Source organism: Ursus arctos, unplaced genomic scaffold (assembly GCF_023065955.2).
Source record: "Ursus arctos isolate Adak ecotype North America unplaced genomic scaffold, UrsArc2.0 scaffold_2, whole genome shotgun sequence".
NCBI lineage: Eukaryota > Metazoa > Chordata > Mammalia > Carnivora > Ursidae > Ursus > Ursus arctos.
In genome coordinates, this window is record NW_026622874.1 from 42,612,315 (window position 1) to 42,626,215 (window position 13,901).

Below are 13,901 nucleotides of genomic sequence, written 5' to 3' on the forward strand. Positions count from 1 at the left end.
TGTGGTGCTTTGAATAACCTCCTTATTCTTCCTTGGATTCCAAATGAACTGAAAAATAAAAGAAGTGTGTTAAGCAGTTGGGAGCAAAATATAGCATTTATGAATGATGAAGTAGTCATCTAAGATGGTGACTTATACCTTTGCTACTGGTCTTCCTAATGACAAACCCCTAATACAGACAGAGCCTGTCAGTCCATAACAATGTAGAATCATTCTGAGTCTTCTCTCATAGGGATTAGGTCTTCACCACATTGCTGAGAATAATAGAGTACATGTTCTTTGTAGAAGTGGTTCCCAAGAAAAAGAGGAGAGGAAAAGATAAAGCTAAGCTTGAGAAGGATCATGATCCTAAAATGAATATATGCCAGTATGGGAGGTTGAGTAAGGAATGAAGAGAGACCAGAAGTGCTGTTTCCTTTTAATGGAAGGAAATTGTTTTAAATGGGTATCAATGGATCTAAGCATTTTCAGTAATTCTTAGGAAGTCTAGCGTTTGTATAAAGAAATACAAGTCACAGAAACAATGTGACAAGTATGTGACAATTCCATAAAGCAGATGAAATAGGCATCTAATTGGAAAGGCCTTCCCAGGCTATCCAATAGAAAATAGAATAAAGAGACATATAGATAATAAAATGTTAATAGTAGGGGACCTCAACACTCTGCTCTCAGCAATAGACAGATCACCTAAGCAGAAAATCAACAAAGAAACAAGATCTTTGAATGACATACTGAACCAGATGGATGTCATAGATACATACAGAACACTACAACCCAGAACAGCAGAATACTCATTCTTCTCGAATGCACATGGAACTTTCTCCAGAATAGACCATATACTGGGTCACAAAACAGGTCTCAACTGATACCAAGAGACTGAGATTATTCCCTGCATATTCTCAGACCACAATGCTTTGAAACTGGAACTCAAACACAAGGAAATTTTTGGAAGAAACTCAAACACTTGGAAACTAAGAACCATCCTGCTTAAGAATGATTGGGTAAACCAGGGAATTAAAAATTAGCTTAAGCAATTTATAGAAACCAATGATAATGAAAACACATCAGTCCAAAACCTATGGGACCCTGCAAAGGCAGTCCTAAGGGGAAAATACATAGCCATCCAAGCCTCATTCAAAAGAATAGAAAAATCTAAAATGCAGTTTTTATATTCTCACCTCAAGAAGCTGGAGCTGGAACAGAAGAACAGGCCTAATCCACGCATGAGAAGGCAGTTGATCAAGATTAGAGCAGAGATCAATGAATTAGAAACCAGGAGCACAGTAGAGCAGATCAACAAAAATAGAAGCTGTTTCTTTGAAAGAATAAATAAGATCAATAAGCCACTGTCCAGACTAACTCAAAAAAATAGAGAAAGGGCCCAAATTAATAAAATTATGAATGAAAGGGGAGAGATCATGACCAACACCAAAGAAATAGGAAGGATCATTAGAAACTATTATCAACAACTATACGCCAATAATAAAACAACCTGGAAGAAATGGATGACTTCCTGGAAACCTATAAACTACCAAAACTGAAACAGAAAGAAATTGATTAGTTAAACAGACCGATTAATTATGAAGAGATTGAAGCAGTGATCAAAAACCTCCCCAAAAACAAGAGTCCAGGGCCTGACAGATTCCCTGGGGAATTCTACCAAACATTCAAAGAAGAAATAATACCTATTCTCCTGAAGCTCTTTCAAAAAATAGAAACAGAAGGAAATCTACCAAACTCATTCTATAAGGCCAGTATTACCTTGATCCCCAAACCAGGCAAAGACCCCATCAAAATGGAGAATTACAGATTGATATCCCTGATGAATATGGACACCAAAATTCTCAACAAGATCCTAGCTAATGGGATCCAACAGTACATTAAAAGGATTATCCACCATGACCAAGTGGGATTCATCCTGGGTTGCAAGGGTGGTTCAACATTTGCAAATTGATCAGTGTGATAGATCACATCAACAGGAAGAGAGTCAAGAACCATACGACCCTCACAATTAATGCAGAAAAAGCATTTGACAAAATACAGCATCCTTTCCTGATTAAAACCCTTCAGAGTGTAGGGATAGAGGGTACATTGCTCATTTTCACAAAAACCATCTATGAAAAGCCTATAGTGAATATTATTCTCAATGGGGAAAATCTGAAAGCCTTTCCCTTAAGATCAGGAATATGACAAGGATGCCCACTCCTGCCATTATTATTGAACATAGTACCAGAAGTCCTTGCAACAGCAATCAGATAACAAAAAGGGATAAAAGATATTGAAATAGACAAAGAAGAAGTCAAACTGTCTCTCTTTGCCGATGACATGATACTCTATATGAAAACCCAAAAGACTCCACCACCAAATTACTAGAACCTATAGAGCAATTCAGTAATGTGGCAGGATACAAAATCAATGCTCAGAAATCAGTTGCATTTCTATACACTAACAATGAGACTGAAGAAAGAGAAATTAGGGAATCCATCCCATTTACAATAGCACCAAAAATCATATGTTATCTCGGAATTAACTTAACCAGAGACGTAAAGGATCTATAATCTAGAAACTACAGATCACTCTTGAAAGACATTGAGGAAGACACAAAAAGATGGAAAAACATTCCATGCTCATGGATCGGAAGAATAAATGTAGTTAAAATGTCTAAGCTACCCAGAGCAATCTACACTTTCAATGCCATCCTGATCAAAATAACAACGGTATTTTTCAAAGAGCTGGAACAAACAGCCCTTAAATTTGTGTGGAACCAGAAAAGGCCCCAAATCACCAAGGAATTGTTGAAAAGGAAAAACAAAGCTGGGGCATCATATTGCCTGATTTCAAGCTATACTACAAAGCTATCATCAAAAAGACGGCATGGTACTCGCACAAAACAGACACATAGACGAACGGAAAAGAATAGAGAACCCAGAAATGGACGCTCGGCTCTATGGTCAACTAATCTTTGACAAAGCAGGAAAAAACATCCAGTGGAAAAAAGACAGTCTCTTCAATAAATGGTGCTGGGAAAATTGGACAGCTACATGCAAAAGAATGAAACTTGACCACTCTCTCATACCGTACACAAAAATAAACTCCAAATGGATGAAAGACCTCGATGTGAGACAGGAATCCATCAAAATCCTAGAGGAGAACATAGGCAGCAATTTCTATGACATCAGCCACAACAACCTTTTTCATGACACATCTCCAAAAGCAAGAGAAACAAAAGATAAAATGAACTTGTGGGACTTCATCAAGAAAAAAAGCTTCTGCACAGCCAAGGAAACAGTCAAAAAAACGAAGAGGTAGCCCATGGAATGGGAGAAGATATTTGCAAATGATGCTACAGATAAAAGACTGGTATCCAAGATCTACAAAGAACTCAAACTCAATACACAAGAAACAGATAATCAAATCCTAAAATGGGCAGAAGATATGAACAGGCACTTTTCCAATGAAGACATACAAATGGCTAACAGACACATAAAAAATGTTCAAAATCATTAGCAATCAGGGAAATTCAAATCAAAACCACCTTGAGATACCATCTTATGCCAGTTAGAATGGCAAAAATTGACAAGGCAAGAAAAAACAAATGTTGGAGAGGATGTGGAGAAAGGGGAACCCTCTTACACTGTGGTGGGAATGCAAGTTGGTATAGCCACTTTGGAAAACAGTGTGGAGGTCCCTCAAAAAGTTAAAAATAGAACTACCCTATGATCCAACAATTGCACTACTGGGTATTAACCCCCAAAGATACAGACAGTGTGAAGAGAAAGACCATATGCACCCCAGTGTTCATAGCAGCATTGTCCACAATAGCTAAATTGTGGAAGGAGCCAAGATGCCCTTCAATGGATGAACGGACTAAGAAGATGTGGTCCATTTATACAATGGAATATTACTCAGCCATCAGAAAGAACGATTACACAACATTTGCAGCAACATGGATGGGACTGGAGGAAATTATGCTAAGTGAAATAAGTCAAACAGAGAAAGACAATTATCATATGGTTTCACTCATTTATGGAACATAAGAAATAGCAGGGAGAGTAGGCATCCTTGTCGTGTTCCTGATCTTAAGGGAAAGGCTTCCAGTTTTTCCCCATTGAGAATGATATTTGCTGTAGGCTTTTCATAGATGGTTTTTATGATATTGAGGAATGTACCCTCTATCCCTACACTCTGAAGGGTTTTAATCAGGAAAGGATGCTGTATTTTGTCAAATGCTTTTTTGGCATCGATTGAGAGGATCGTATGATTTTTGGCTTTTTTCTTGCTGATAAAATTTATGACAGATAGTTTTGTGAATGTTGAACCACCCTTGCATCCCAGGGATGAATCCCACTTGGTCATGATGGATAATCCTTTTAATGTACTGTTGGGTTCTATTAGCCACGATCTTGCTGAGAATTTTGGCTTCCATATTCATTAGGGATATCGATCTGTAATTCTCCTTTTTGATGGGGTCTTTGCCTGGTTTGGGGATCAAGGTAATATTGGCCTCATAGAATGAGTTTGGTAGCTTTACTTCAGTTTCTATTTTTTGAAATAGCTTTAGGAGAATAGGTATTATTTCTTCTTTGAATGTTTGATAGAATTCCCCAGGAAAACCGTCCGGGCCTGGAGTTTTGTTTTTTGGAAGGGTGTTTATCACTGTTTCAATCTCTTCATAATTAATTAGACTGTTTAAAAAATAAATTTCTTCCTGTTTCAGTCTTGGTAGTTTATAGGTTACCAGGTAGGCCTCCATCTCTTCCAGATTGCTTAATTTACCAGCATAAAGCTATTGATAAAAGTTTCTAATAATCCTTCCAATTTCATTGGTGTTGGTTGTGATCTCTCCCTTTTCATTCATAATTTTATGAATTTGGGTCCTTTCTCTATGCTTTTGGATAAGTCTTGCCAGTGGTCTGTCAATTTTATTTATTCTTTCAAAGAACCAACTTCTAGTTCTGTTGATCTGCTCTACTGTGCTCCTGGTTTCTAATTCATTGATTTCTGCTCTAATCTTGATCAACTGCTTTCTCATGCGTGGATTAGGCCTGTCCCTCCGTTGTTGTTCCAGCTTCTTGAGTTGAGAATATATAAACTGCATTTTAGATTTTCTATTCTTTTATGTGAGGCTTGGATGGCTATGTATTTTCCCCTTAGGACTTCCTATGCTGTATCCCATAGATTTTGGACCATTGTGTTTTCATTCTCATTGGTCTCCATAAATAGTTTAAATTGATTTTTGATTTCCTGGTTTATTGAATCATTCCTTAGCAGGATGGTTCTTATTATTCAACATAGTACTAGAAGTCCTTGCAATAGCAATCAGACAACAAAAAGGGATTAAAGGTATCCAAATTGACAAAGAAGAAGTCAAACTGTCTCTCTTTGCAGATGACATGATACTCTATATGGAAAACCCAAACGAATCCACTCCCAAACTATTAGAAGTTATGGAGCAATTCATTAATGTGGCGGGATACAAAATCAATGCTCAGAAATCAGTTGCATTTCTATACACGAATAATGAGACTGAAGAAAGTGAAATTAGGGAATCCATCCCATTTCCGATAGCACCAAAAACCATACGCTACCTTGGAATTAACTTAACCAGACACGTAAAGGATCTATATTCTAGAAACTACAAATCACTCTTGAAAGACATTTAAGAAGACTAAAAAGATCTAAAAATATTCCATGCTCATGGATCAGAAGAATTAACATAGTTAAAATGTCCATGCTACCCAGAGCAATCTACACTTTCAATGCTATCCCAATCAAAATACCAATGACATTTTTCAAAGAACTGGAACAAATAGCCCTTAAATTTGTACGGAACCAGAAAATGCCCTGAATCACCAAGGAATTGTTGAAAAGGAAAAACAAAGCTAAGGACAACACAATGCCGGATATCAAGCTGAACTACAAAGCTGCAATCAGAAAGCATGGTACTGGCACAAAAACAGACACATAGACCAATGGAACAGAATAGAGAACCCAGAAATGGACCCTCAGCTCTTTGGGCAACTAATTTTTGACAAAGCAGGAAAAAACATCCAGTGGAAAAAAGACAGTCTCTTCAATAAATGGTGCTGGGAAAATTGGACAGCTACATGCAAAAGAATGAAACTTGACCACTCTCTCACACCATACACAAAGATAAACTCGAAATGGATGAAAGACCTTGATGTGAGACAGGAATCCATCAAAATCCTAGAGGAGATCATAGGCAGCAATTTCTATGACATCGGCCACAGCAACCTCTTTCATGACACATCTCCATAGGCAAGAGAAACAAAAGATAAAATGAACTTGTGGGACTTCATCAAGATAAAAAGCTTCTGCACAGCCAAGGAAACAGTCAAAAAAACTAAGAGGCAGCCCACGGAATGAGAGAAGATATTGCAAATGACACTACAGATAAAAGACTGGTATCCAGGGGCACCTGGGTGGCACAGCAGTTAAGCATCTGCCTTCGGCTCAGGGCGTGGTCCCGGCGTTACGGGATCGAGCCCCACGTCAGGCTCTTCTGCTGTGAGCCTGCTTCTTCCTCTCCCACTCCCCCTGCTTGTGTTCCCTCTCTCGCTGGCTGTCTCTATCTCTGTCGAATAAATAAATAAAATCTTTTAAAAAAAAAAAAAGACTGGTATCCAAGATCTACAAAGAACTTCTCAAACTCAATAGAGGAGAAACAAATAAACACATCCTAAAATGGGCAGAAGATATGAACACTTTTCCAATGAAGACATACAAATGGCTAACAGACACATGAAAAGATGTTCAAAATCATTAGTCATCAGGGAAATTCAAATCAAAACCACACTGAGATACCACCTTACACCAGTTAGATTGGCAATAAGTGACAAGGGAAGAAACAACAATTGTTGGAGAGGATGTGGAGAAAGGGGATCCCTCCTACATTGTTGGTAGGAATGCAAGTTGGTACAGCCACTCTGGAAAACAGTGTGGAGGTCCCTTAAAAAGTTAAAAATTGAGCTACCCTATGACCCAGCCATTGTACTACTGGTTATTTATCCCAAAGATACAGACATAGTGAGGAGAAGAGCCATATGCACCCCAGTGTTCATAGCAGCAATGTACACAATAGCTAAATCGTGGAAGGAGCTGAGATGCCCTTCAACAGATGACTAGATTAAGAAGATGTGGTCCAGGGAGGAGTTAAGATAGCGGAGGAGTAGGAGACACGTTTTTCAGCCTGTCCCCCGAGTCGAGCTGGATAGGTACCAGACCAGCCTAAACAACCACGGAACCAGCCTGAGACGCAGGAAGATGCATCTGGATCTCTACAAATGAACATCTCCAGCGCTGAGTATTGAGGTACGAAGCAGGGAGCCATGAAACGATGCACAGATACCGGAAGATAAACGGAAGGGGGAGGGAGCCTCCGCGTTCGGGCACCAGGGAGCGGTAGCCACTTGCACGGGGGAGTGGGCGGGCTCGAGGTCGGCACCCGCAAAACAGCAGACTGAGACCGTGAGCCGGGTGCGCGCGCCACGAGGCATCTCGCGGATCACCGGAATCCCGGTGCGCTCACTGGATTCAGACTGAGACCGGGAGCTTCAAGAGAGCGCGCGGGGAGGCTGGCGGCTGGCGGCGTTAGAAACACAAAGGACAGAGACCCGCCAGCCCTGGAAGTGAGGGCAGGGATGCGGGGTGTGGGGCGCACATCCCGGGACGCTGCAGGGTTGAGAAGCACCAACAGTAACAGAGTTAAAGTGGCCAGAATATTAGTAGAGAACGGGCCGCATTCCCTCTGTTCTGTGACAGAGGCTGAAATTCGGCCGCTGCTGCTCTGACTCTCAGAAGAGGCACAGCAAACCGCCAGGGAAAGCCGCCAGAGAACAAAAGCCTGGAAATACCGGCTCAGAGAGTGCCCATCCCCATCCCCCCTCGCAGGGGACACGGAGACTCTACCCAAACAGGGTTGCCTGAGTATCGGCGCGGCAGGCCCCTCCCCCAGAACACAGAAGGCAGGCAGAAAAATCAAGAAGCCCATAACCCGGGTGCCTGGGTGGCGCAGTCATTGAGCGCCTGTCTTCGGCTTAGGGCGTGATCCCGGCGGTCCAGAAAGGAGTCCCTCATCGGGCTCCTCCGCTGGGAGCCTGCTTCTTCCTCTCCCACTCCCTGCTTCTGTTCCCTCTCTCACTGGTTGGCTGCCACATAAATAAATAAAAAAAATCTTTAAAGAAGAAGCCCACATCCCTAAGATCCCTATAAAACAAGGGGCACGGCCTGGGACCCAGTCAATAATTTGGGCTCTGGACAACCCCGCAACCTCTCCTCATCAGAATGACAAGAAAGAGAAGCCCCCCCCCCAGCAAAGAAAAGACAGTGAGTCTGTGGCCTCTGCCACAGAAATAATGGATATGGATGTAACCAAAGTATCAGAAATGGAATTCAGAGTAACGATGGTCAAAATGATGAGTAGAATTGAAAAAACTATTAACGAAAAGGTTACTGAGAATATAGAATCCCTAAGGACAGAAATGAGAGCGAATCTGACAGAAATTAAAAATTCTATGAGCCAAATGCAGGCAAAACTAGAGGCTCTAACGGCCAGGGTCGCAGAAGCAGAGGAACAGGTTAGTGAATTGGAGGATGGGTTAATAGAGGAAAAAATGAAAATAGAAGATGGTCTTAAAAAAATCCACACCCACGAATGTAGGTTACGTGGGATTACTGAATCAATGAAACGATCCAATGTCAGAATCATCGGCATCCCCGAGGGGGTGGAGAAAAACAGAGGTCTAGAAGAGATATTTGAACAAATTGTAGCTGAAAACTTCCCTAATCTAGCGAGGGAAACAAACACTCGTGTCCAAGAGGCAGAGAGGACCCCTCCCAAGCTCAACCACGACAAACCTACACCACGTCACGTCCTAGTGCATATCACAAACATTAGATCCAAGGATACAGTATTGAAAGCGGCCAGGGCAAAGAAATTTCTCACGTACCAAGGCAAAGGCATCAGAATTATGTCAGACCTGTCTACACAGACCTGGAATGAGAGAAAGGGTTGGGGGGGGGGGGCATTTTTAAAGATCTTTCAGAGAAAACATGCATCCAAGGATCCTTTATCCAGCAAGGCTGTAATTCAGAATTGATGGAGAAATAAAGACATTTCAGAATCGCCAGTCACTAACCAATTTCGTAACCACGAAACCAGCCATACAGGAGATATTACGGGGGGTTTGATAAAAGTAAAAAGGCCCCAAGAGTGATAGGGAACAGAAAGTCACAGCCAATACAAACAAAGACTTTACTGGCAACATGGCATCATTAAAATCATATCTCTCAGTACTCAGTCTTAATGTGAATGGCTTAAATGGTCGCATATATGCCACAGGGTTGCAGATTGGATAAAAAGAAATGACCCATCCATTTGCTGTCTACAAGAGACTCATTTCGAACCCAAAGATGCATTCAGACTGAGAGCAAGGGGATGGAGTACCATCTTTCAGGCAAATGGACCTCAAAAGAAAGCTGGGGTAGCAATTCTCATATCAGATAAATTGGATTTTAAACTACAGACTATAGTTAGAGACGCAGAAGGGCACTATATTATTCTTAAGGGAAGTATTCAACAAGTGGATATGACAATTATAAATATATATGCCCCCAACAGGGGAGCAGCAAGATACACAAGCCAACTCTTAACCAGAATAAAGAGACATATAAATAAAAATACATTAATAGTAGGGGACCTCAACACTCCACTATCAGAAATAGACAGAACACCCTGGCAAAAACTAAGCAAAGAATCAAAGGCTTTGAATGCCATACTCCACGAGTTGGACCTCATAGATATATATAGAACACTACACCCTAGAACCAAAGAGTACTCATTCTATTCTAATGCCCATGGAACATTCTCAAGAATAGACCATGTTCTGGGACACAAAACAGGTCTCAACCGATACCAAAAGATTGAAATTATCCCCTGCATATTCTCAGACCACAACGCTCTGAAATTGGAACTCAACCACAAGGAAAAATTTGGAAGAAACTCAAACACTTGGAGACTAAGAACCATCCTGCTCAGGAATGACTTGATAAACCAGGAAATCAAAAATCAAATTAAACAATTTATGGAGACCAATGAGAATGAAAATACAACAGTCCAAAACCTATGGGATACTGCAAAGGCAGTCCTAAGGGGGAAATACATAGCCATCCAAGCCTCACTCAAAAGAATAGAAAAATCTAAAATGCAGTTTTTATATTCTCACCTCAAGAAGCTGGAACAGCAAGAGAGGGACAGGCCTAATCCACGCACGAGGAAGCAGTTGACCAAAATTAGAGCTGAAATCAATCAAGCAGAAACCAGAAGTACAGTAGAGCAGATCAACAGGACTAGAAGCTGGTTCTTTGAGAGAATCAATAAAATTGACAGACCACTGGCAAGACTTATCCAAAAGAAAAGAGAAAGGACCCAGATTATTAAAATTATGAATGAAAAAGGAGAGGTCATGACGAATACCATTGAAATTGGAAGGATTATTAGAAATTTTTATCAACAGCTATATGCCAATAAACTAAGCAATCTGGAAGAGATGGAATCCTTCCTGGAAACCTATAAACTACCAAGATTGAAACCGGAAGTTATTGATTCCTTAAACAGGCCAATTAATTATGAAGAAATTGAGTCAGTGATAAACAACCTTCCAAACAACAAAACGCCAGGCCCGGATGGTTTTCCTGGGGAATTCTACCAAACATTCAAAGAAGAAATAATACCTATTCTCCTAAAGCTATTTCAAAAAATAGAAACAGAAGGAAAGCTACCAAACTCATTCTATGAGGCCAATATTACCTTGATTCCCCAAACCAGTCAAAGACCCCCTCAAAAAGGAGAATTACAGACCGATTTCCCTAATGAATATGGATGCCAAAATCCTCAACAAGATACTTGCTAATAGAATCCAAAAGTACATTAAAAGGATTATCCATCACGATCAAGTGGGATTCATACCTGGGATGTAAGCGTGGTTCAATATTCACAAATCAATCAGCGTGATACATCATATCAACAAAAAAGACTCAGGAACCATATGATCCTCTCAATTGATGCTGAAAAAGCATTTGACAAAATACAGCATCCTTTCCTGATTAAAACCCTTCAGAGTGTAGGAATAGAAGGTACATTTCTCAATCTCATAAAAGCCATCTATGAAAAGCCTACTGCAAATATTATTCTCAATGGGGAAAAACTGGAAGTCTTTCTTAAGATCAGGAACTCGACAAGGATGCCCACTCTCGCCGCTATTATTCAACATAGTACTAGAAGTCCTTGCAACAGCAATCAGACGACAAAAAGGGATCAAAGGTATTCAAATCGGCAAAGAAGAAGTCAAAATGTCTCTCTTCGCAGATGACATGATACTCTATATGGAAAACCCAAAAGAAGCCACTCCCAAACTATTAGAAGTTATAGAGCAATTCAGTAATGTGGCGGGATACAAAATCAATGCTCAGAAATCAGTTGCATTTCTATACACGAATAACGAGACCGAAGAAAGAGAAATTAGGGAATCCATCCCATTTACAATAGCACCAAAACCATACGTTACCTTGGAATTAACTTAACCAGAGACGTAAAGGACCTATATTCTAGAAACTATAAATCACTCTTGAAAGACATTGAGGAAAACATAAAAATATGGAAAGATATTCCATGCTCATGGATTGGAAGAATTAACATCGTTAAAATGTCCATGCTACCCAGAGCAATCTACACTTTCAATGCTATCCCGATCAAAATACTGAGGACATTTTTCAAAGAACTGGAACAAACAGTCCTTAAATTTGTATGGAAACAGAAAAGGCCCCGAATCTCCAAGGAACTGTTGAAAAGGAAAAACAAAGCTGGGGGCATCACAATGCTGGATTTCGAGCTGTACTACAAAGCTGTGATCACAAAGACGCATGGTACTGGCACAAAAGCAGACACATAACCAACGGAACAGAATAAAGAGCCCAGAAATGGACCCTCAGCTCTTTGGGCAACTAATATTTGATAAAACAGGAAAAAACATCCGGTGGGAAAAAGACAGTCTCTTCAATAAATGGTGCTGGGAAAATTGGACAGCTACATGCAAAAGAATGAAACTTGACCACTCTCTCACACCATACACAAAAATAAACTCCAAATGGATGAAAGACCTCGATGTGAGACAGGAATCCATCAAAATTCTAGAGGAGAACATAGGCAACAACCTCTACGACATCGGCCAAAGTAACCTTTTTCATGACATATCCCCAAAGGCAAGAGAAACAAAAGATAAAATGAACTTGTGGGACTTCATCGAGATAAAAAGCTTCTGCACAGCCAAGGAAACAGTCAGAAAAACTAAGAGGAAGCCCACGGAATGGGAGAATATATTTGCAAATGACACAGCAGATAAAGGACTGGTATCCAAGATCTACAAAGAACTTCTCAAACTCAATACACGAGAAACAAATAAACAAATCAAAAAATGGGCAGAAGATATGAACAGACACTTTTCCAATTAAGACATACAAATGGCTAACAGACACATGCAAAAATGTTCAAAATCATTAGCCATCAAGGAAATTCAAATCAAAACCACACTGAGATACCACCTAACGCCAGTTAGAATGGCAAAAATAGACAAGGCAAGAAACAACAATTGTTGGAGAGGATGTGGAGAAAGGGGATCCCTCCTACATTGTTGGTGGGAATGCAAGTTAGTACAGCCACTCTGGAAAACAGTGTGGAGGTCCCTTAAAAAGTTAAAAATTGAGCTACCCTATGTTCCAGCCATTGCACTACTGGGTGTTTACCCCAAAGATACAGACGTAGTGAAGAGAAGGGCCATATGCACCCCAATGTTCATAGCAGCATTGTCCACAATAGCTAAATCATGGAAGGAGCCGAGATGCCCTTCAACAGATGACTGGATTAAGAAGTTGTGGTCCATATATACAATGGAATTTTACCAGCTATCAGAAAGAATGAGTTCCTAACATTTGCTACAACATGGATGGCACTGGAGGAGATAATGCTAAGTGAAATAAGTCAAGCAGAGAAAAACAACTATCATATGATTTCTCTCATCTATGGAACATAAGAACTAGGATGATCGGTAGGGGAAGAAAGGGATAAAGAAAGGGGGGGTAATAGAAGGGGGAATGAAACATGAGAGACTATGGACTATGAGAAACAAACTGAGGGCCTCAGAGGGGAGGGGCGTGGGGGAATGGGATAGACCAGTGATAGGTAGTAAGGAGGGGACGTATTGCATGGTGCACTGGGTGTTATATGCAACTAATGAATCATCGAGCCTTACATCGGAAACCGGGGATGTACTGTATGGTGACTAACATAATATAATAAAAAATCATTAAAAAAAAAAAAAGAAGATGTCGTCCATATATACAATGGACTATTACTCAGCTATCAGAAAGAACGAGTTCTCAGCATTTGCTACAACATGGATGGCACAGGAGGAGAATAATGCTAAGTGAAATAAGTCAAGCAGAGAAAGACAATTATCATATGGTTTCTCTCATCTATAGAACATAAGAACTAGGAAGATCGGTAGGAGAAGAAAGGGATAAAGAAAGGGGGGGTAAGAAAAAAAGAAATAGCAGGGAGATCGGTAGGAGAAGGAAGGAAACGTGAAGGGGGTTAAAGAGAAGGGGGAATGAGCCACGAGAGACTATGGACCCTGGGAAACAAACTGAGGGCTTCAGGGGTGGGGGGATTGGAATAGGTCAGTGATGGGTATTAAGAAGGGCACATATTGCATGGAGCACTGGGTGTTATGCGCAAACAACGAATCACGGAACACTACATCAAAAACTAAGAATGTACTGTATGGTGACTAACATAACATAATAAAAAATTTTTAAAAAATAGCATC